At 39.7% G+C, this 21,438-nt stretch overlaps 1 protein-coding gene across 9 annotated transcripts in view; it reads left to right on the forward strand.

The window, feature by feature from the left end:
• Nucleotides 1-21,438, forward strand: part of CALD1 (caldesmon 1) — a 231,553-nt gene that overhangs the window by 70,849 nt on the left and 139,266 nt on the right. For 8 of the 9 annotated variants that reach the window (XM_024990452.1, XM_024990454.1, XM_024990451.2 and 5 more), the window contains one exon: nt 449-489. The exons of the other annotated variant lie outside the window; for it this stretch is intronic. The gene's annotated coding sequence lies outside the window, so the exon portion shown is untranslated. The remainder of the gene's footprint in view (nt 1-448; nt 490-21,438) is intronic. 9 annotated transcript variants of the gene reach the window in all.

Raw genomic sequence — 21,438 nt, forward strand, 5'->3', positions numbered from 1 at the left:
ATGTGGGAAAATGTTATACTTCCTTGCTTTGTTCTGACAATCAATTTATTTGGTGAATGATAATGGGTAAATTGAATGAAGAGAGACTTTCTGGAATTTTATAGAATCATGTGTCTGAACAAGACATACAATTGATCGATTCAGTTGTCAAATGTGTTGCCCAACATGGTATAAATAAGGCATGTAGTAGACTGAGATTTTATTCTTCAGTTGAATGTCATATTATGGTGATTTTCATAAGAATTTTGACAAAATTGAATGTTATAATTTTTTTAAAGAAAGACGCTAACTAACACACTCCTGGAATGCTGTCAGTATTGAATAATTGTCTAAAGAGTGAAAGCTAACACTATAAATAATCTATGATGTGGATACTTCCTTATATAAAAGTATTTCAACTTTCTCAAACAGTGCCTCTAATCATCACCTTTTCAAACTTCCTTTCCAGATCTTAAAGCAACTTGTGCTACTTCATTTGAAGAGAATTAGGTATGTTTTATTGCATTTTTATTTATTTTTAACATAAATTTTTGAAATGTATTCCTTTATTTATTTGGCTGCTTTGGGTCTTAGTTGTGACACATGGACTTAGTTGCCCTGCTGCATGTGGGATCTTAGTTCCTCTTCAGGGATTGAGCCCAAGTCCCCTGCATTGCGGAGAAGGCAATGGCACCCACTCCAGTACTTTTGCCTAGAAAATCCCATGGACGGAGGAGCCTGGTAGGCTGCAGTTCATGGGGTCGCTAGAGTCGGACACGACTGAGCGACTTCACTTTCACTTTTCACTTTCATGCATTGGAGAAGGAAATGGCAACCCACTCCAGTGTTCTTGCCTGGAGAATCCCAGGGATGGGGGAGCCTGGTTGGTTGCCATCTATGGGGTCGCACAGAGTCGGACAAAACTGAAGCGATGCAGCAGCAGCAGCCCCTGCATTGGAAGGCAGATTCTTAGCCACTGGACCACCAGGAGAGTCCCAATTGCATTTTTTATACTCGGCTTTCTATTTTGTGGTACAGTTGGTTGTGTCTGTCTCCCTGTTTAAATTCTTTGAAGACAAAAACTGTGCCTTCATTGACCTTTGTTTTGCTGCCTCTCCACTATGACTAGTACAGTACTTTATATATGGACACTCCAGACTCAGGTCAATAATTGTTGAGTTGCTTTGAGATGAAATTGTTGGGTAGGTTTTTAGAAAACTTCCTGTGTAACAGGCCTGTGACAAAGCTCAAATGTGATTGTGACAGAGAAAGTTTTGACACTATAAAGTTATAAACTGGTCTTCAGTTCAGTTCAGTTCAGTTGCTCAGTCGTATCTGACTCTTTGCGACCCCATGGACTGCAGCACACCAGGCCTCCCTGTCCGTCACCAACTCCCAGAGTTTACTCAAACTCATGTCCATTGAATCAGTGATGCCATCCAATCAACTCATCCTCTGTCATCCCCTTCTCCTCCCGCCTTTAATCTTTCCAAGCATTAGGGTCTTCTCCAAGGAGTTAGTTCTTTGCATCAGGTGGCCAAAGTATTGGAGTTTCAGCTTCACCATCAGTGCTTCCAATGAATATTCAGGACTGGTTTCCTTTAGGATGGACTGGTTGGATCTCCTTGCAGTCCAAGGGACTCTCAAAAGCCTTCTCCAACACCACAGTTCAAAAGCATCAGTTCTTCGGCACTCAGCTTTCTTTATAGTCCAACTCTTACATCATCCAAACATGACTACTGGAAAACCCATAGTTTTGACTAGATGGGCCTTTGTTGGCAAAGTAATGTCTCTGCTTTTTAAAGACATTTTTCATCATTTAAGCTTCGAGCATGTGATACGTGACTGAATGGAATTCCTGGAGAAGTGTATTAACGTGTTCCAAAGAGCTGAATCCCGAGGAAAGGATTAGGAGTGCACCTTCAGAGACGCAGCCTAGTTTCAGCCCAGAGACCCCACAGAGACTGAGACAGAACTGTCTTTGAGTGTCTCCTGAGGAGGTACGGGTAGGCAGTGGACTGCTGCAGGGCAGGGGCTCTGGGTACAGTGCACCTGGGTATGGCTGGGTGCAGCAGACTTGGGTATGGCATAAGCCCTCTTGGAGGAGGTCGCCATTAACCCCACCAGAGAGCTACTAGAACTTACACACGACTGGGAAATAGACTCTTGGCGGGCACAAACAGAACCTTGTGTGCACCAGGACCCAGGAGAAAGGAGCAGTGACCCCACAAGAGACTGACCCAGACTTGCCTGTGAGTGTCCAGGAGTCTCTGGCGGAGGCGTGGGTTGGTGGTGGCCTGCTGCAGGGTTGGGGGTACCGACTATAGCAGTGTGTGCGTGGGATCTTTTGAAGGAGGTCACCGTTATCTTCATTACCTCCACCAGAGTTTGGCCTCAGGTCAAATAACAGGGAGGGAACACAGCTCCGCCCTTCAACAGAAACTGGTGTTAGTGGTTATTATCATATTTCTTTGGAAGGGATGATGCTAAAACTGAAACTCCAGTACTTTGGCCACCTCATGTGAAGAGTTGACTCATTGGAAAAGACTCTGATGCTGGGAGGGATTGGGGGCAGAAGGAGAAGGGGACAGCAGAGGATGAGATGGTTGGATGGCATGACTGACTCGATGGACGTGAGTCTGAGTGAACTCCAGGGGTTGGTGATGGACAGGGAGGCCTGGCGTGCTGTGATTCATGGGGTTGCAGAGTCGGACATGACTGAGCGACTGAACTAAACTGAACTGAACTGATCACACCCATCTGTAGATTGGAAAGTTTAACTTTGGAGCCCTTAAGCAAAAATTCTAGAAAGTCTCCATTTATCCCATTTAGTCATTATCATTTACTAATCTCTGTGGGTCATCCTATCAACCCCAACTGTCCCCTCATCTATGTTCCTTGAAATGCCAGAGTTGCTAAAGGCTTGGGGAAGGTTTGGTTTTCACATTATCTTCTTATGTACACCCTGACATCATCTCAAAAGTACAATTGGTATAATACTTACATAAAAGGTGTTTATGAGGACAAAATCAAAGAAGTAACTAAAGACTTAAGCACTCCGTATGCTTCCCAGATGGCTCAGCAGTAAAGGAGACATGGGTTCGATCCCTGGTCAGGAAGATCCCCTGGAAAAGGAAATGGCAATCCATTCCAGTATTCTTACCTGGGAAATCCCATGAATGGAGGAGCCTGGCAGGCTGCAGTCCACGAGGTCACAAGGAGTTGAACACGACTTAGAGACTAAACAGCAACAGCAAGCACTCAGTAGAATGAATACAGAATAGATATTTGCATGTTTCACAGATTTTACAGGGCAGCACACATCTGCTTGAAAAGTAAAAAATCCAGCCCTTTAGATGACTGATTCCAAATTGTCAAGCATTAGGTATCTTGTCATCTACATCTGGTTGATAGAATGTGAATCCTCCCCCACACCCCCCCCCCGCCCTTTTTTTTTTTTTTGCCAGATGGCTTGAGCCATAGATAAAGCATGGACTTTTCCATGTTTCACATGGTACTTGATGTTGTAGAATTCAGTTTTCGTGCTGTTCTTTTCTCCCCTCTTGCTATTGCCTGGATCTCATTAGAAACCATTAGTGATGTAATACTAAACCTATGGAATCTTAAACATGCTTTTAAAATCCTGCGGAATAAAGATGTCTCCTACCAAACCAAAAATGCAGTGGGAATAGACAAAGTTACATTTCTTTAAGAAAAAATGACTCATTTCATAGTTTCCAAACTGTTTTGACTGAAGCCTCTCAAAATAAACTTTCTGCAATATGCAGCCTTTGATGTCTGACTTTGAAAAAAAAATCATTTCTAAAGATACAATTCAGTCTTTTTTGGGTGTTCATGTATTTTTGCAGATTAACCTACTTTTATTTCAACCAGTGAATGACACAATATTAAATAGCCATCAGACTAAAAAAGAAAAGTATGTTTGAAGTGGTCTTAACTCCTACATAAACCAAATGTAAAGAACATGCCATATGACTTTTTAAATTACCACAAAAATAGAATTTCCAGAACATTACCAGAAAGGGGATTTGGTCCATTAAGAATAACAAAACAGTGTAGATGTCATGAAAGTGGAAGATTAGGAGTGCAGTTAAGCTTAGTAATGATATTTTTGATTCATATGCTATTTCCTAGGCTAGGCAACATTTTTAATTTTTCACAGCCCTGAACCTTAATCCTTAAAGGGTAATTCAAGTTTCGGAGCTTACATGCCGCAATTTGTTTGGGGTGGCGATTTGCCATTGACTTGCCTCCGGCTTCTTTCGTGCTCTTCCAGCTGGGGGACTCAAAGGTGGTCATTTATTAAATCCAGGTCTACATACGGCCACTGAAATAACTGGCTTTCAATCAAACCTTTATAAAAAATCCAAACAACCCGTTCTTGTGCAGTTGATCAGATTGATTTAAGACATCAGTTGCTTCTGTTCAAACAACAGTGAATGAAATAACTGGGTAACTGAACAACCTTTTCTTTCTTTCTTTAATTCTTTTTTTTTTTTCTTTTTGAATGTTTCCCTTTGGAGCGGTGGGAAGGAGCTAGATTAAGATGTGCATTCTAGTTCCAACTCTTCCACCTCTATCTGATGCTTGGCAAGTTCCTTAACCTCTCAAACCTGTACTTTCTCATCTACAAGTAGAGAGAAAAAACATTCTCCTCATGGGTTTGTCTGAAACATTAAAAAAGAGATGTATGGCATTTGATACACACTTAGCATATGGCAAATATAAATTTCTTTCCAGTTGCCTGAATGGCATATACATAGCATCTTCTGCTTTTTCCACTTTCCACTTTAATGATAACTTCTCAATAAAAAAGTGAAGAGAATATTTGACACTCAAGTCATTAGACTCAAGTCATTCATATCAGAATCTAAGATATCTCTCACTTGGTCAAATTCAAGCTCTATAGCCTGATGTCTGAGATAATGGCAAGAAGTGACTGTTGTTGGAATTTATGTTATATTATGAAACCTGTACATCCTCTAGAACTTATGTTATCTTCAAGCCTTCTTTTTCTTTCCTTTGTTTCAGAGGCCCTTTTAAGTCTAGTATCCAGTAATATCTCTAGACTCTTCTTGAACCTATATGCATTTTCAGCCTGGTACCAGCACTGCAAGTAATGTTTTCCAAGTGTTTACTACCCATAATTTGAAGAGGTTCTTCTATTATTTGGCCTGAAACTGTCATTTCAAAGCATCAAAACTGAGATAAAGCAGGGAATGGGAGATGGGAAAAGGGCAAGGCAACTAATATTTATAAGATGACAGAAAGTTTAATAGAAAATGAATGGGGTCGTACATTCTGGTAGGCTTGGATTTCATTCCAGCTCTGTTTCATTCTACTTCATAGGGTTGTTAAGAGGATGCTATGTACCCAGTTAAAACAAATCTGCTTTGCAAACTTTGCTAATGCTAGTAGACAGTTAATTTTGGATTCCTTCTTTCAAATCATTTATTTTAATGAGTAATTAAGGGAACTTCTCTTGTGATCCAGTGGTTAAGTCACTGTGCTTACCCTGCAGTGGGTGCAGGTTTGATCCTTGGTCTGGAGATTAAGATCCCACATATGATGTGGTGTGGCCAAAAAAGAAAAAGTAACTAGGTAGTTTACGGTCTTTAAATTGCTATAAAATGTCTAAGTATTAAAGAGGGAGAGAAATTAGTATTGTTTTCTCTGTAAAGCGTCTGCCTACAATGCAGGAGACCCAGGTTCTATCCCTTGGGTCGGGAAGATCCCCTGGAGAAGGAAATAGCAACCCACTCCAGTACTCTTGCCTGGAAAATCCCATGGACGGAGAAGCATGGTAGGCTACAATCCATGGGGTCGCAAAGGGTCAGATATGACTGAGCAACTTCACTTTCTTTCTCTGTATAAAGATAATTTCCTAGCCTAACTTTCAGATTTGTAGAAAGTGAAAGTCGTTCATCCGTGCCCTACTCTTTTCAACCCCATGGACTATACACGTTCATGGAATTCTCCAGGCCAGAATACTGGAGTGGGTAGCCAGCCCTTCCCTTCTCCAAGGGATCTTCCCAACCCAGGGATGGGACCCAGGTCTCCCACATTGCAGGTGGATTCTTTACCAGCTTAGTAAGTCTTATATATATTATTTCCACCCCCACCCCTTGAATTATTGCTAACCACTTTTATTGCTAAGGGCATCTGCTCTAATACTTTAACATAGTGGGTCTCACACTTTAACACTGGGATCATCTGGGGGACTTGTAAAACACAGTGCCAGGCCCCTTCCCCTGTCTCTAATTCTGTAGGTGTGAGGAGGGGCCCCAAAGTTCCACAGTTTTGAGTAAATTTCTATATTATACTGATGCTGCTGGTCTGAGGACTACATCTTGAGGACCACTAGGGTGGTATTTGGAGAAGGCAATGGCACCCCACTCCAGTACTGTTGCCTGGAAAATCCCATGGACGGAGGAGCCTGGTAGGCTGCAGACACGACTGAGCGACTTCACTTTAATGTTTCCCTTTCATGCATTGGAGAAGGAAATGGCAACCCACTCCAGTGTTCTTGCCTGGAGAATCCCAGGGACGGGGGAGCCTGGTAGGCTGCCATCTCAGGGGTCGCACAGAGTCAGACGTGACTGAAGCGACTTAGCAGCAGCAGCAGCAGGGTGGTATTTTGTTCTAGATAACCATCAAACCCCAAGAGCTAGGTTTCAAGTTGTGCCCAGGTGGCAATAACCTTCCCATGTCAAAGAAAAGAGAAAGGTGATTGGGAGGATCAAGGTTTCCTGTGTGGCAGGCCTTCCTCAGGGTGAAAGTTCTCATTCTTTCTGAGACAATCTCTTACTTTTAGCTGGATTTCAAGAAAAACGTGAGAAGCAGGAACTAAATCTTTAGTAGGTAGTGTCAGTCGCTGAGTCGTGTCCAACTCTTTGTGACCCATGGACTATAGCACACCAGGCTCCTCTGTCCATGGAATTCTCCAGGCAATAATATGGAAGTGGGCTCCATTCCTTTCTCTGGGGGAATCTACCCAACCCGGGGGTAAAATCCAGGTTTCCTGAATTACAGGCAGATTCTTTACCATCTCAGACACTTGAGCCACCGTGGAAAACCTTATAAGGTATAGGCAGGCCTAAGTTTGCTGTGTGTATAATGTGTGTATTCTTTCAGAATAAGATGGAGATTTCTTTTTTACTGAAGTCATTTGGAGTGGATTATTGATCTATTCGATTTATAAAATTATATTCAATCGTACAATTAAAGAAAAGACCTCTATTTGCAAAATAGCCCAAAGTCATTTTATACTTACAAAAACAAATGATCTTGGCACTTCCTGTAGATAAATCTTCCTAATGATTTATGAATCATTAATAGCTCAATTCTTAGACCCAGGTATTAGAGTTAAATGTTGTATCTGAGAGAGGATAACTCCACAGACTAACCAGAGGAGATAGGACAGGTTGGAGAGAAACAAATGCATCATTTCTAGATTCTTCACCGACTATCTTTTCATCCAAAGTTTCATTGTCACCATTTTAATTAAGATTTCAAGAATCACCAAACTTATTTCCTCCCTGACCCATCTCATTCTAGACACTGATTGTGAATCTTTCCAAACTATCATTTATATTTAAAAACCCTAATTCCTACTGACTGTTCCAAGAATAAAGTGTGAAGTGGATATCCAAGGACATAATCAATACAGCATGCTTCCCCAACACTCCCAGCCATACTTTTGAAAGTGCTCGCTCATGAATTTAACTTGCGCGTTTCTGCTCAAATGGCTTTGCTCTGTTCCTGAGCAAGAGTGGAATATCCTCACTCCTTTTTTTTCTAGTTATCCTGAATCTTAACTCTACCCTGAGAGCCAATCTTCTCTGTGAAGTCTCTTCTGAGTACTGTGTGTATGTGTGTGTTATGTGTGTGTGTGTGTGTGCTCAATCATTCAGTTGTGTCCCACTCTTTGCAACTCTATGAACCATAGTCTGCCAAGCTCCTCTGTCCATGGAATTTTTCCAAGAAACAATACTGGAGCAGATTGCCACTTCCTACTCCAAAGGATCTTCCCAACCCAGGGATCAAACCCGCAACTATTGCATCTCCTACCTTGGCAGACAGATTGTTTACCACTGTGCCCCCTGGGAAGCCTTCCTGAATACTGTGGGTCATCTAATCCATAAATAGCAGAGCTCTTCCAATACACCCTTCATCCTTTTACCCTTGAGGGACTTGAGGTCTGCAGAGTTCATGACTTGCCCAAAGTCCCGTGACTAGTTAGCAGTGTCACCAGAACCTAAAATTGAGGCCATTTAACATCTAGCCAGTACTTTCCATTACACAGCGACAGTTGTCCGAATTATTTAAACTAATCATAACCTTTTTTGTATTGTTGATTAATTGTTCATCATAAGTATGTAACCTGGAAATGACAAAGCTCTTCCTGGGTTATTGGGGCCTCAATCTCCATATTTCTAGGAATCCTCAAGAAAGAGAGTGCTGGGAATGCCTATGTTTTCCAGTCACCTCCTGCTCCAAATTCCTGTCATCCTCTTAGAATTTTCCACCCTTCCCTATCTCTCTCGGCTTCACCCTATGCATGGAAAAACTCCTTTTTTCCTGATTCCCACAAAACTGTGCTGTTTAATAGACTCTGATGAATGGTTTGAAGTGTTAGAAGGACATCATGGTACAGCCCAAACTGGATCACAGTTTAAAAGAAAATGTTAGACATGGTGGCCAGTGGGGCCTAAGGAGGAAGAGGGCAAATGAAAAGTTACCTGAGACTGGAATGGCTGCAGGGGTAAAAATCAGCTTTTTAGCTCTTTGCCTAATTCTCTCCCAAGCAACTTGGGGGTGGGAACATTGTTCCCCTTTTACAGAAACAAAAACAGATCAAAGTGTTCAATTTACATAAAACAAAACAGTCATCTGCCCTGGGCTTATGCTCTTAGTAGCTCTAAGTCACAACAAAAATGTTGACGTTAGTTTTTCTTTAACTTGGGCCAGACTGAATTTTTAGGCAGCATGCCATTCCTCAATGACCAAGGCAAATTTCCGAGGTCAATGGTATATTTTTCCCTTTGAATTTCTGCACAGGTAGTTAGGAAAAAGCCTCGCGCAGGAGTGTGCAGAACGCCCTGAGATTAGGAAGAGAACAGATGCAGAACGTGGGAGCTTGCTGACATTTACCGGGTGTTTCCTTCATGGCGGGTGTCACTGCCATGTGAGATCTCACTTAGTTCCCACAACAACTGTGCAAAATAGATGCTTCCCATTTTTACGGAGAAATTAAAACAGTCCGCAAAAGTCATCCAGCCAGTAAGTGGCAGATCTGCAGTGCAGATCCAGGTCTGTCTGCCTCTAAACAGCCGAAGAAATTGCAGTGCCTGATCAGATGACAACTGTAGCAGGCCAGGCACAAAAGTTTATGAACGAAGAAAACAGTAGTGGGAATGGAAACAAGGAAGCCCTCATGACTGAAACGGCCCAAGGAGAGTTCTCAGATTTGATGACTATTCATTTGTGGACTTCCCCGATGGCTTAGCTGGTAAGCTGGTAAAGAACCCACCTGCCAGTCCAGAAGATACAAGAGACATGGGTTCAGTCCCTAGGTTGGGAAGATCCCTTGGAGAAGGAAATGCAACCCATTCCAGTATTCTTGCTTGGAGATTCCCATGGACCAAGGAGCCTAGCAGGCTTCAGTCCATGGGGTCCCTAAGAGTCGGACACGATGGAGCACACACACATATGTATTGTATTTGTGATGAGAGAAAGGGTGAATTTAACACAGTATTGATATCTATAGCTGAGTACCAGGAGTAAGAAGCAGAAATGTCAGTCAGAGATGTTGTTTGCAGAAGATAATGAATGATAAATCCATGATGGGAAATGGTAAATTTTCTTTCATCCTTTCTTCTGTGTGAAGCTATTTGATTTTACACAAACTCAGAGGCTCTCCTACAGAATCTTAATTGGGTATGCTCAGTCACTCAGCCTTTATAACCCAAGAAGGGAAACGTATTCAATGTAGTATCACTGAGAGCCTTCTTGGGCAACTTTTATTTATTCATCTTGCCTGTGAGTGGGCAAGGCGGGCAGGTATCTGGTTTTTGTTACTGCGCAGAAGTCCTTACAGTTTTGTTGATGTGAACGGATAAGTACTAGCATCTGAATGGCAATTACTCTATGTCTAAACAGAGGACTCTGTGGCAGTTTTCTTACTAAAAAGTTGTTAAATTTGGCAATCCTCACTCTGTTCCAGTCATACATTTTCTTAGCCATATTAGGTTATATGGAAATAAGCCAGTATCATGGCTGGTGTATGAGCAGTTTTTCTGTACCAAGGCAGTTTTCTGGAGAGCCTTTTCTCATTAGTTTAAAAGGAAAAGAGGCAAATGTGGTTCAGAGTATATTTTGATATATGGCTGGAAAGAAAAATAAAATCTTGCCAATCCCAAAAAATATTAGGAATAGCAACTGAGACCAAAATCAGATTTTTAACCTTGAAGACTTGGGAATTTATTTGCTTTTGGGTATTTGGGTATTTATTTGCTTCTTATTGAAGGGCTGTATCAATTTATTAAAAGTCCAACTAACCTTATCACAGATGCGGAGGAAGAGATTAGAACAAAGTCACATTGACTGTCTCATATTTTCTCTTGCTCTTGTTATCGCTCAGTCTCTCATGTTAGAAATTCAGCATCTGCGTTCTGGACCCACTACAGTGTGAGTAGTCATAGACATTGGACTTAATTTCATTGTTCACCAAATGGAGATGATATATTCTCTATCTCACAATGTTCTTATGAGAATCAAAGGACGTAATGCATGATTCAACCATTAATGATGGAAAGTATACTTTCTCTTCCAATCTACTTTTAGAGAAAAGTGTAGCAGCAGGTTATTTATCTGGTTGCTTTGGTATGGTTATCTCCCTTTCATTCAGAATTTAATCATATGCTATTTTGACACCTAATAACAATTCATCCAAATATTCATTAATTTATTCAGTTTATTGAGGACTTGTTCAATGACAAACTTAGTAAATACTCTATCTGCAAATAGATAATAAACCTATAAATTAATTAATCTATAATTAATTGATTCCCTATCTTCTCACTGGATATTCTTTTGAAATATTGAGTGTTTCTTGGTCAATTATTCATTTTATACATATTTGTTGAGGGATCACTATATTTTAGGTAATTGCAAAGGGATCAATGGTTTTAAAAAAAAGCAGACAACCTTTATGGAGCTTTCAACCTGGTAGGAAAGACAAACATTAAATAAATACATAGACACCAAAACATAAATGTCATTACAAATTGTGATTGTACATGAAGATAAATAACAAGAGCCACAAAAAAAAAAATAATATGAAGGGAAAAAATCTTAAAAATCTTCATAGCTAATATCTTTAATTTATATACCTCAGCAATATAAATGGATAAAATACTTAAAGCTTTAATCATGTGTCTTGTGGTTGTGCTATAACAAAAAAATCATGTTTTGTGAGTGTTGCAGAAACTTTGTCTTTGTGGGTTTAAGGAAAGCTAAGGGCTATCCAAGTGAGAAATGTGCTGGTATTACTAAGGAAAGGTAAGGGAATCATTTCAGTCTTAGAGAACAGCATGACCTAAGGCCTGCAAGATTTAGATCCGTGCAAGAAACTGAAAGAAAGTCTGACCAAATCACAAAATTAGTGATGCAAGAGGAAACTGGAGAGTGAGGCAGGGACAGATCATAAATAGCAGCTGCAGGTTGTGTAAATAATTGAATCTATAATGTAAGCGCACTATGAAGCTATAGAGGTATTTTGAGCAGGGCAGGGATCTGATCAGATTCGTGTTTTTTAAAAAGGTCTTTATTTGCAGAAGGCCTTGAACAGAAAGACGTGTAAAGGAGTCTCCTGGAATGATCAGAAGAGATAACGTGGCTCGGATTAGAGCAGTAGCAATAATTATGAAGATAAATAGACTGCTTCTCTAAATATTCTGGAGGGAGAATCACTGGGCTTATTTATTGCATGGGGAGTAGTGGGGAATATACGGTGAGGACAAAGCGGCTGGAAAGACTCCCGAGTCAGGGCTCAAGCAGTCAGGTGAATGCTAGTGCCATATTTGAAGATGGGAAAACTCAGGAAATATGGATTATGTTCAATTATTAACATATTCTTTTTGCTGAAAGAAAAAGGAGCAGTGCTTGAATGTTCTCAGTTGTAGAGAGGAAACAAAAGTATAAACTCTACCTTCACGGTATTTGCACGGTAAGCATTAAGCCCACTATTGACACTATTTGACTTCCCTGGGCTTCCCTGGTGGCTCAGACAGTAAAAAAATCCACCTGTAATCTGAGGAGACCTGGGTTCAATCCCTGGGTTAGGAAGATTCCCTGGAGAAGGGAACGGATACTCACTCCAGTATTCTGGCTTGGAATTCCATGGACAGAGGAGCCTGGAAGGCTACACTCCGTGGGGTCGCAAAGACTCGAACATGACTGAGTGACTTTCACCACCAGACCTTCTCAAACCACCTCCTATGATGCTATGGGTTACCTCACTACTAGGGCTTATTCCCTCTCCTTTCTCCCACTGTGTGACTGTGTGTACCTACCTATAATGTGTTTGCTTACAATACACCTTTGTGTGTATTTTGCTTATAATACACTTTTGAATTATCTCATTTCCCAAGACTTCAACTGGTCGGTCTTGAAAATGAGGTATTTGTTTGGTTTTTGGCTGTGCCAGGCCTCGGTTGTGGCATACCAGGCCTTTGCCGTGGCATCCAGGGTCCTTAGCTGCAGCACGTGGGATCTAGTTCCCTGACCAGGACTGAACCCAGGCCCCCTGCATTGGGAACATGAAGCCTTAGCCCACTGGGCCACCAAGGGAGTCTCCCAAAATTAGGTTCTTAAAAACAACTTTGGGGATGGGAAGTTGTTCTACAATCTTGGCAGTGAATGGATAACACTAGAGGTCTTTTCAATTTTGTCTTGCTATGAATATATTATTTGCTGTAACTCATCTGTGAGTATTTTGGTGGCATTGCAATTATTGTTCCAACTTTTCTAGCTGGTTATTTGAAAACAAGAATTCACATAAAGAAAATGTGATCAAGTTGATCCCTTGAGCATCACTACACCCTCTACATTACTTAACAATTAGAAACAAAGTGACTGAGATTTGGGGATTATGGTTTATATATAAGAATGACCATTACAATATTACTTATAACAGCCCAAACTTGAAATATATGCCCAGTCATAGGGGAATGATTATGTAAACCATGACATTGTTAATTAAGTTAAAAGAATGGTGTAGGAAAATATATGTAGGTGAAAAATATGAATACATAACATATTAAATTTGTTTTTAAAATACTATCATATGTGTTAGTAAAGAGAACCAGAAGGAAATATATTTAAACTTTAAATCTCAGGGTAGGAGGGATTAAGAGACTTTAAAATTGTTCTCTACATATATTTCTATATTTTCTAAATTTTCTAGAGTGAAATTTATATTTGTATATTCTCCCTTTTGTTGTTGTCTTTTAGTCACTAAGTCATGTCTGACTCTTTTGTGACTCCATGGACTGTAACCCACCAGGCTCCTCAGTTCAGTTCAATTCAGTCACTCAGTCATATCTGATTCTTGGGGACTGCATGGACTGCAGCATGCCAGGCCTCCCTGTACATTACCAACTCCCAGAGTTTACTCAAATTCATGTCCATTGAATTGGTGATGCCATCCAACCATCTCATCCTCTGTTGTCCACTTCTCTTCCCGCCTTCAATCTTTCTCAGCATCAGGATCTTTTCCAAGGAGTCAGTTCTTCTCATCAGGTGGCCAAAGTATTGGAGTTTCAGCTTCAGCATCAGTCCTTCCAATGAATATTCAGGACTGATTTCCTTTAGGATGGACTGGTTGGAGCTCCTTGCAGTCCAAGGGACTCTTGAAAGTCTTCTCCAACACCACAGTTCAAAAGCATCAGTTCTTCAGCACTCAGCTTTCTTTATAGTCCAACTCTTATATCCATACATGACTCCTGGAAAAACCATAGCTTTGACTAGATGGACCTTTGTTGGCAAAGTAATGTCTCTGCTTTTTAATAAGCTGTCTAGGTTGGTCATAGCTTTTCTTCCAAGGAGGAAGCTAGTGGATGTGATGAAATTCCAGTTGAGCTATTTCAAATCCTAAAATATGATGCTGTAAAAGTGCTGCACTCAATATGCCAACAAATTTGGAAAACTCAGCAGTGGCCATAGGACTGGAAAAGGTTGGTTTTTATTACATTCCCATAGAAAGGCAATGCCAAATAATGTTCAAACTACTGTACAATTGCACGTATCTCACACACTAGCAAAGTAATGTGCCGGGGTCCTGCCCTGGCTGATCCAGGGTATTCGAAGCAGGGACGGCAGTAATGCTCAAAATTCTCCAACCAGGCCAGGCTTCTCTGTCCATGGGATTTCCCAGGCTAAAACACTGGAGTGGGTTGCCATTTCCTTCTCCAGGGAATCTTCCTGACCCAGGGATCGAACCTGCATCTCCTGCATTGGCAGGCAGATTCTTTACCACTGAGACACCTGGAAAGCCCATATTCTCCATAATAAGATGTATATCTACAGAGCATTCAGAGATACATCTGACTTTACAGATTTAATGATCTGAAACCTTTTTCAACAGAGTAAAATAGAAATAAAAGTAGTCTTGACAAGCATCAGTCTTTCAGTCTGTCAATAAATAATTGATGAGTACTGCACAAGTTACATCTTTGGGGATGTAAAGTGATAAAATGTTACTCCTCACTCAAGGAACTTATAATCAAGTGCCTGCTCTCCTAGATTTGCCCCCTTCGGATTCAAATAGCCTAAAAACATAATAAGGACAATTTTTATTTTTGTCTCTGAGCTTTTCCTTTTGAGATACATCAGGAAATGAAAGGGCTCAGAGAGAGATAGAGGAAAAAACACTACCTGAGTAGCTTAAGTATCTATGCAGCCTCAATGCCATTTAAATCCTGGCTAAATTTAATGTTTTCCTCTCACATTTCTAGTATATTTCATGTAATGTATTTGTAATTCTAACCAAAGTTCTAGGATGGCATTTGTATGCAAGCTTAGTTGTTCTGAATTATTCACAATCATTTATTTTTCATTCTTAGCAGTGATTTCTCATAATCTTATTTTGTGTTCCAAACATGTAAGAATTGTTGTCTCTGAAAAGTGCATTTTCTTTATAAAGCTGCAAGGTATGTTTTACATACATGTCAGCTCTATTCAGTCTTTATGTGCCTTTGTAATGCCAGAGTTGCCATTTCAAAAGACAGAGAGGTGCCCAGTATGAAATTATTTGGTGGTGGCAGTTGCCCAAAAGATTTTATTGAACTAATTTGTCTCTTTCATTTAATTCAATGAACTCAGCTATAAATGCTGTCCCTGATGAGGCTTCTCTTGGTATCTTTGTTGGCATATGAATAAAGACACTGGTGTTTAAAAAATGCTGTTCTTTAGAGATAAATTTACTATAGAATGTTAAATTTGAAATATTGTATTAATGTGAAAATGTGTTTTATTGATCCATCTGTATCTTCACTCCATGCTCCATTTGTTTAATCACACATAGATTTTTTTTTTTTTTTTTAAGAGATCAGCCTGGGTTTAAGTTTGTGGCTATAAAAGATTGAAGCTGAGGTATTGTCCACACAACCATCAACCATCTAATATAATTTCCAACGAAATTGTTAGTAACAGGCTTCAGTGAGATTCTGATTGCCCTATTTGTATCCAGTTTGAATCTGGTCCCAGAAAAAATGACCCTGGATAATAAGTCAAGATTTAGAAATAGAAAAGTCAGAACATCTAGAGACATCACACACATTTACTGAGAAACTAACATGTACTCAGAACTCCACAAAGCACTGGGGATATAGAAAGAAGAAGACATTAAGAAAGTAGATTATATGTTAAGGGCTTCTTAATCACAAATTTTTTTTTCAAGAACTCAAGCCAAAAAAAATAACAAAAAAGTGAAAAATAGTTTAATATTTTTACTTTTCTCACTAGGGAATTAGCTCAGTGAGGGCAGAGATCTTGTCAGCCTGTCTCTGCCTCATCCTTAGCAGTTTCCATTTCATAACTAGAAATAGAATCTCAAACTGGGCTGATGTTTTGTGTCATGATATAGGAATAGAAGGCGAGCAGATCTCGAGATATTTTTCTCCCTGTGTCATGTGTGAGGAATGATATTCACAGCGAAGTCTCACTCTCAGGAACACAGAGAAGAAGGCCTTTTCTTCCACCCAAGAAAGATTCCGAGAATGCAACTGAGTGAGAGTCAGGTTTACAGAGATAACCTTGACTCTTTCCTAATGGTTTAATGAAGAGTGAATCACATGTAACCTCAGATTTCTGATGACACTTCACGGGCAGTGATGCTGTGATTGAGAATTCATGTGGAAAACCTCCGGTGGGCCTCCGTACCTTGACAGATCTATTTAGATGTTCAGGTACTTTGAGGTTAAGATGATTACTTGAAGGATTTATCGATTGTAGCACTCCCCACACCATGTCATTACTGCAAAGACAGTGCAAATTGTAAGGGTAACAAAGAAGCAGTTCTCAGGATTGTGGTTTTGAAAATTTTTATCCCATGATACCAGTTGGGAGTCAAATAAATGGATTTATCTGTCCCCTAAAAACAAATATAGTGATCGATTTGTCTTAAAATAAAAAACAACCAACTCCTGCTGAATGAAATTGGTTGTTAAGTAACCAACTAGAGTCAGAGTAGTGTTCTACAAAGAGAAAAGATCTGGAGACCCGTATCTACTCACCACTAGCTGAGAGGCCTTGGACAAACCATTTAACTTCTCCAGGACTCTCTAGGTCCTGTTTATAAAATGTTTCCAATAATATTTATCTTACTGATATCCAGGGTTGACATGAAAATCATTTGGGAAAAGGAATATGAAAGCTCTGTTTACTATAAAATTGCTTTTGTTTGTATTCTTAGTCCATTGATGATACCACTAGTCACTTGGAAATCAGTCCACAAATGACTGATCCCATTGATGATAGAAGCATAATTGCCTTGTGACCAACCACTTCATCCCTACCAAGCATTCCAGACATTTCAGTGCAAAAACAAGGTCTATGGGAAAAAGTCAAAAGGCAACTGATCAGAGGAATTCCACTGGCCCTTCCCAGGGCCCTGTGCACAAAATGGTCCCCTGTGCATTGTTATTTTGCTGTGTTTGCTGATGTTCACAGTTTCCAAGACAATCACAGACTGATAACTGGGGGGGTGATGATGAACAGAGACAGAGTGAGCATGATGTTATACCCATCTTCTGGTGCAAAGGCCCCTCTATCTCATCCATGGGGTTGCAGCCTTCACTGTCCACTCTTTGAGTTAAATGTGCAAATACATTATGCAGAGACTGAATTTTTAAATGCTGAGGAATGACATCAACCAGCAATTTTTTTTTTCAAGGCTACACACATTGATGGTTTTGTCTTTGTTACATGGGTAGGACAAATTGATTCTAGGTTCTAAGCCCTCAGTCCTACCACTGTTCACATTCCCGGTCAGACTTTTGTGCTTAAGGCTCTGAATCAGGTCTTGCCCTGGAGTGGAGGAGATAGGTGGGCAGTGCTAGTTGATTACAACGTAGAGAAGAGGAACAGGTTCATTCCACTTTCGGTGTTATTTTGCTTTGTGGCTTTGTTCATCTTGAGCAACCAGCCATACAAAAAATGTGTAATATACAGTCCTTGAATTTTAATCAGTAGTAAAAGGAACACTAGTAAAAGTTCTAAGAATACTGTAAACAAAGTACATGTTATATAATAGAAACAAGAATATTGATTCACAAAATCAATAAAGTGGGCTCAAATTTTCCACTGAGCTGAATTGAATAAATAATCCAATTGCTTTGATTACCACACTGCTTCTTTGTGAATATCCAAAAGTCCTGAGTACTGAGATTGTAATAAACTGAGAGTCTATTGGAACTACTGGGTTTGGTTTAATGAATTGTAACTAAACTTACAATTATCCAACTTATTCTATATGCCTGAAGTTTACTGCACAGCAAATATTTACAAGTTATTCACCTTGCATAGCAAGGATGTTGGAAAAATAGAGCCCTGCTGGTAGGAATATCAAATGGGGCAGCCACTTTGGAGAAATGTCTTATAGTCCCTCAAACAATTGAACATAGAATTACCGTATGACCCTGCAATTCCACTCCCAGGCATATGCCCAAGAGAAATGAGAACATATGTCTGTGCAAAAACCTGTACACAAATGTTTATACCAACATTATTCACAATAGGCAAAAGAAGCAAATAACAAAACATCCATCAACAAACAAAATGGATAAGTAAATTGTGATGTATCCATATAATGGAATATTATTTGGCCATAAAAAAGAATGAAATGCTGATACATGCTACCATATGGATGAACCTTGAAAACATTGTGGCAAGTGAAATAACTCAATCATGAAAGACCACATGTTGTATGGTTCTATTCACATGAAATGTTCACAACAGAGGACTTTATAGAAACAAAACATAGTTTAGTGGTTGCTTAGGGCTGGAAGATATAGGGGATATTATGGTGGGTGGGGAGATGGCTAAGATTGTGGTGATGATTGCACAAATCTGAATGTATTAAAACTATTGATTTACACACTTAAACAGATAAATTCTCTGACATGAATTGTGTGGTGTGTGAACTGTATCTTAATAAAACTGTTATTTAAAAATAAAGTAATACCTGATAAATAAAATATACTCAATTGAAAAATAAAGAAACCACAAATAACCACATAGGCAGATGAGTGCCACAAAGACTGTATGCTTTGGAGATTTTAATATATGTAAAAATTAAGTGTACCATTTAATATTACTCATGAGAGCCCCGTTATTTAAGAGTGCCTTACAAATAATATAAACAAACACCAGTGCTTGTTGATAATGATAATAATGGTGGTGGTGATGCTGATGTTTATGAAGATGATGCTGACAAAAACAATGCCAAGTCCACAATCTTTGGACTTCTAAAAATGTCTACATTAGGTTTTTCCTGATGGGAGGCTGTTAAACGAAATGCCAGGTGCAGGCACACCATGATTCTGTAAAGAGAAAGATTGCATTTTTCTTAGGAATTAATGTCTCATATGTTTGTAGCCACGGGAAGCTTATCAAACACTGACGTCAGCTACTTTCCCATGAGAAGCTCAGAAATTTCATAATACCATAAATTACTTTCGCTTTCCTGCTTGCTTCAGACACGTAGAGAACTTTTCATAAAGCTTAAAAATAAACATCTAACCCTCACCCTGCCATGGACACATTCTTAAGGCTTCTCTGATCAGAAATTATCTTGCCTCTAAAAATTCACCCTTATTCTTCTATTAACAATTGAAAAATCTTGGCCAATGCAAATAACATAATGGATTATTCCTATTCAAAAATTGTCCAAGAAAAAAAGAGGAAAGACTGCAGCAAATAGGAACCATTTTACAATATCAAAGCCCTTCTTTTGTACCATTATGTGATCTTGTTCTGTTCAAATAAGAATTTTTTTCATCTTCATACTTGTACAAAATTGGCTCCTCTGTGAACAAAAATACAAGCTATATCTTTGGCTTCCCATGAAATTTGAAGGGGAATTCAGAAAAACTTCCTTGGCTACCTTGGCTAGTCCTGGCCATCTAATAAAAATAAGCTAAGGGTTGATTAATTCTTCTTTCCAGATAGAGAATAACAAAAGGAGGAGGAAAAGAAAGGGGTGATATTCATTGGGAGCCTATAGCATTCTAGATTCAGTAATGGACGCTTTATATGTTATCTCATTCACTCACTCACTCACCAGTGAACTTTTACAGAGTATTATATGTCATGGAATTTACTAAATGCTTGGGATAGAATTATGAGTAAGACCATTCCTTGCCATCAAGATGCTCATGCTCATACATACACTATCACCTGTAAAACAAATTATTAATAGCAAGTGGGAAGCAGCTGTATAGCAAAGGGAGCTCAGCTTGATGCTCTGTGATGACCTAGAGGGGTGGGATGAGAGCTAGGTGGGAGGGAGGCTCAAGAGGAAGAGGCTATATGTGTACATATAGTTGCTTTACATTGTTGCACAGAAGAAACTACCACAACACTGTAAGGCAATTATACTCCAATTTTCTAATTGTAAAATAAATTAAAAGAAGCCCATGCGCATAAGATGACAGCCCACTGTGGCAATGCCTCCATAGCAACATTAACAAAATACTACATAGGCACAGATGAGTAAAAGCCCTTCAAAGCAGTTATTATTATCCTCATTTTAAAATAGACTCTGCTGTGCATGCATGCTAAGTTGCTTAAGTTGTGTCCAACTCTGCGACCCTATGGACTATAGCCCACCAAGCTCCTCTGTCCATGGAATTCTCCAGGCAAGGATACTGGAGTGGGTGGCTGCCATCCCCTTTTCCAGTGGATCTTCCCAACCCAGGGATTGAACCCACATCTCTTATGTCTCCTGCACTGGCAGGCAAATTTCTTTACCACTAGGAAAAATAAGTAACTGATACCTAAGCTCATATATCTCTCTTAAGACCTCACAGCCTGTCTTCTTTCACAATTCCATGCTGCTTTTAAGGGAAAGACATTTCCAACCCGACTGAATACTGTAAAGCTTTGTTAGCAATCCAGGGAAACTGTTTGTTGCAGAATGCCAAGACAATTTTTACTTTCATTGGGTAATTGACTTTTTCTTGAATTATAAGAGCAATTTCCTTACTCTCTTGCTTTATTTAGTCTGCTTGGTAGCTAAATTCCTAACATAGTATTCTGTTGATACATGTTGTCCCTCTTATCTACTAGTTTATACAAATAGCTCTGTATATCCATATGCATAATCTCATAAGAATATGAAAAATGCATCCTACAAAAATCAAGAGATTCTCCCACAGGCATAAAAATTTACACTGAAGTACAAGCACATTATAGGCAAGTGTTACTCAAGATACACAGGCAAAGACTTAAATGGAAACAAACAGTTGAAGCAACTGAAGGGGAAACTTTGTGCAAGAACTTAAGGTACACGGAGTCTGAGTGAACTCGGGGAGCTGGTGATGGACAGGGAGGCCTGGCGTGCTGCGATTCACGGGGTCGCAGAGTCGGACACGACTGAGCGACTGAACTGAACTGAAGGCACTGGAGATAGATTTGGGAAGAGCAGTGGTGGAAAGTGAAGAGGAGACACCGCGGTTAGTGAGCAAGGGTCTGAATGCACTGCGAGGTTTTAGAGCATCTTAAGATGATAAGTAGTCCCTGTATTTGAATTGCTTTGGTATGGGCCACTTGCAAAAACATTCAATATTTCCCTTCTAAGATATAGTAAGCCAAAATATATATGTGGAAAGTTCACTAAGTCATTGGTAAATAATCCAGTGTTGACTTTTAATTTAG

The sequence above is a fragment of the Bos taurus genome, chromosome 4, assembly GCF_002263795.3.
Source record: "Bos taurus isolate L1 Dominette 01449 registration number 42190680 breed Hereford chromosome 4, ARS-UCD2.0, whole genome shotgun sequence".
Lineage (NCBI taxonomy): Eukaryota > Metazoa > Chordata > Mammalia > Artiodactyla > Bovidae > Bos > Bos taurus.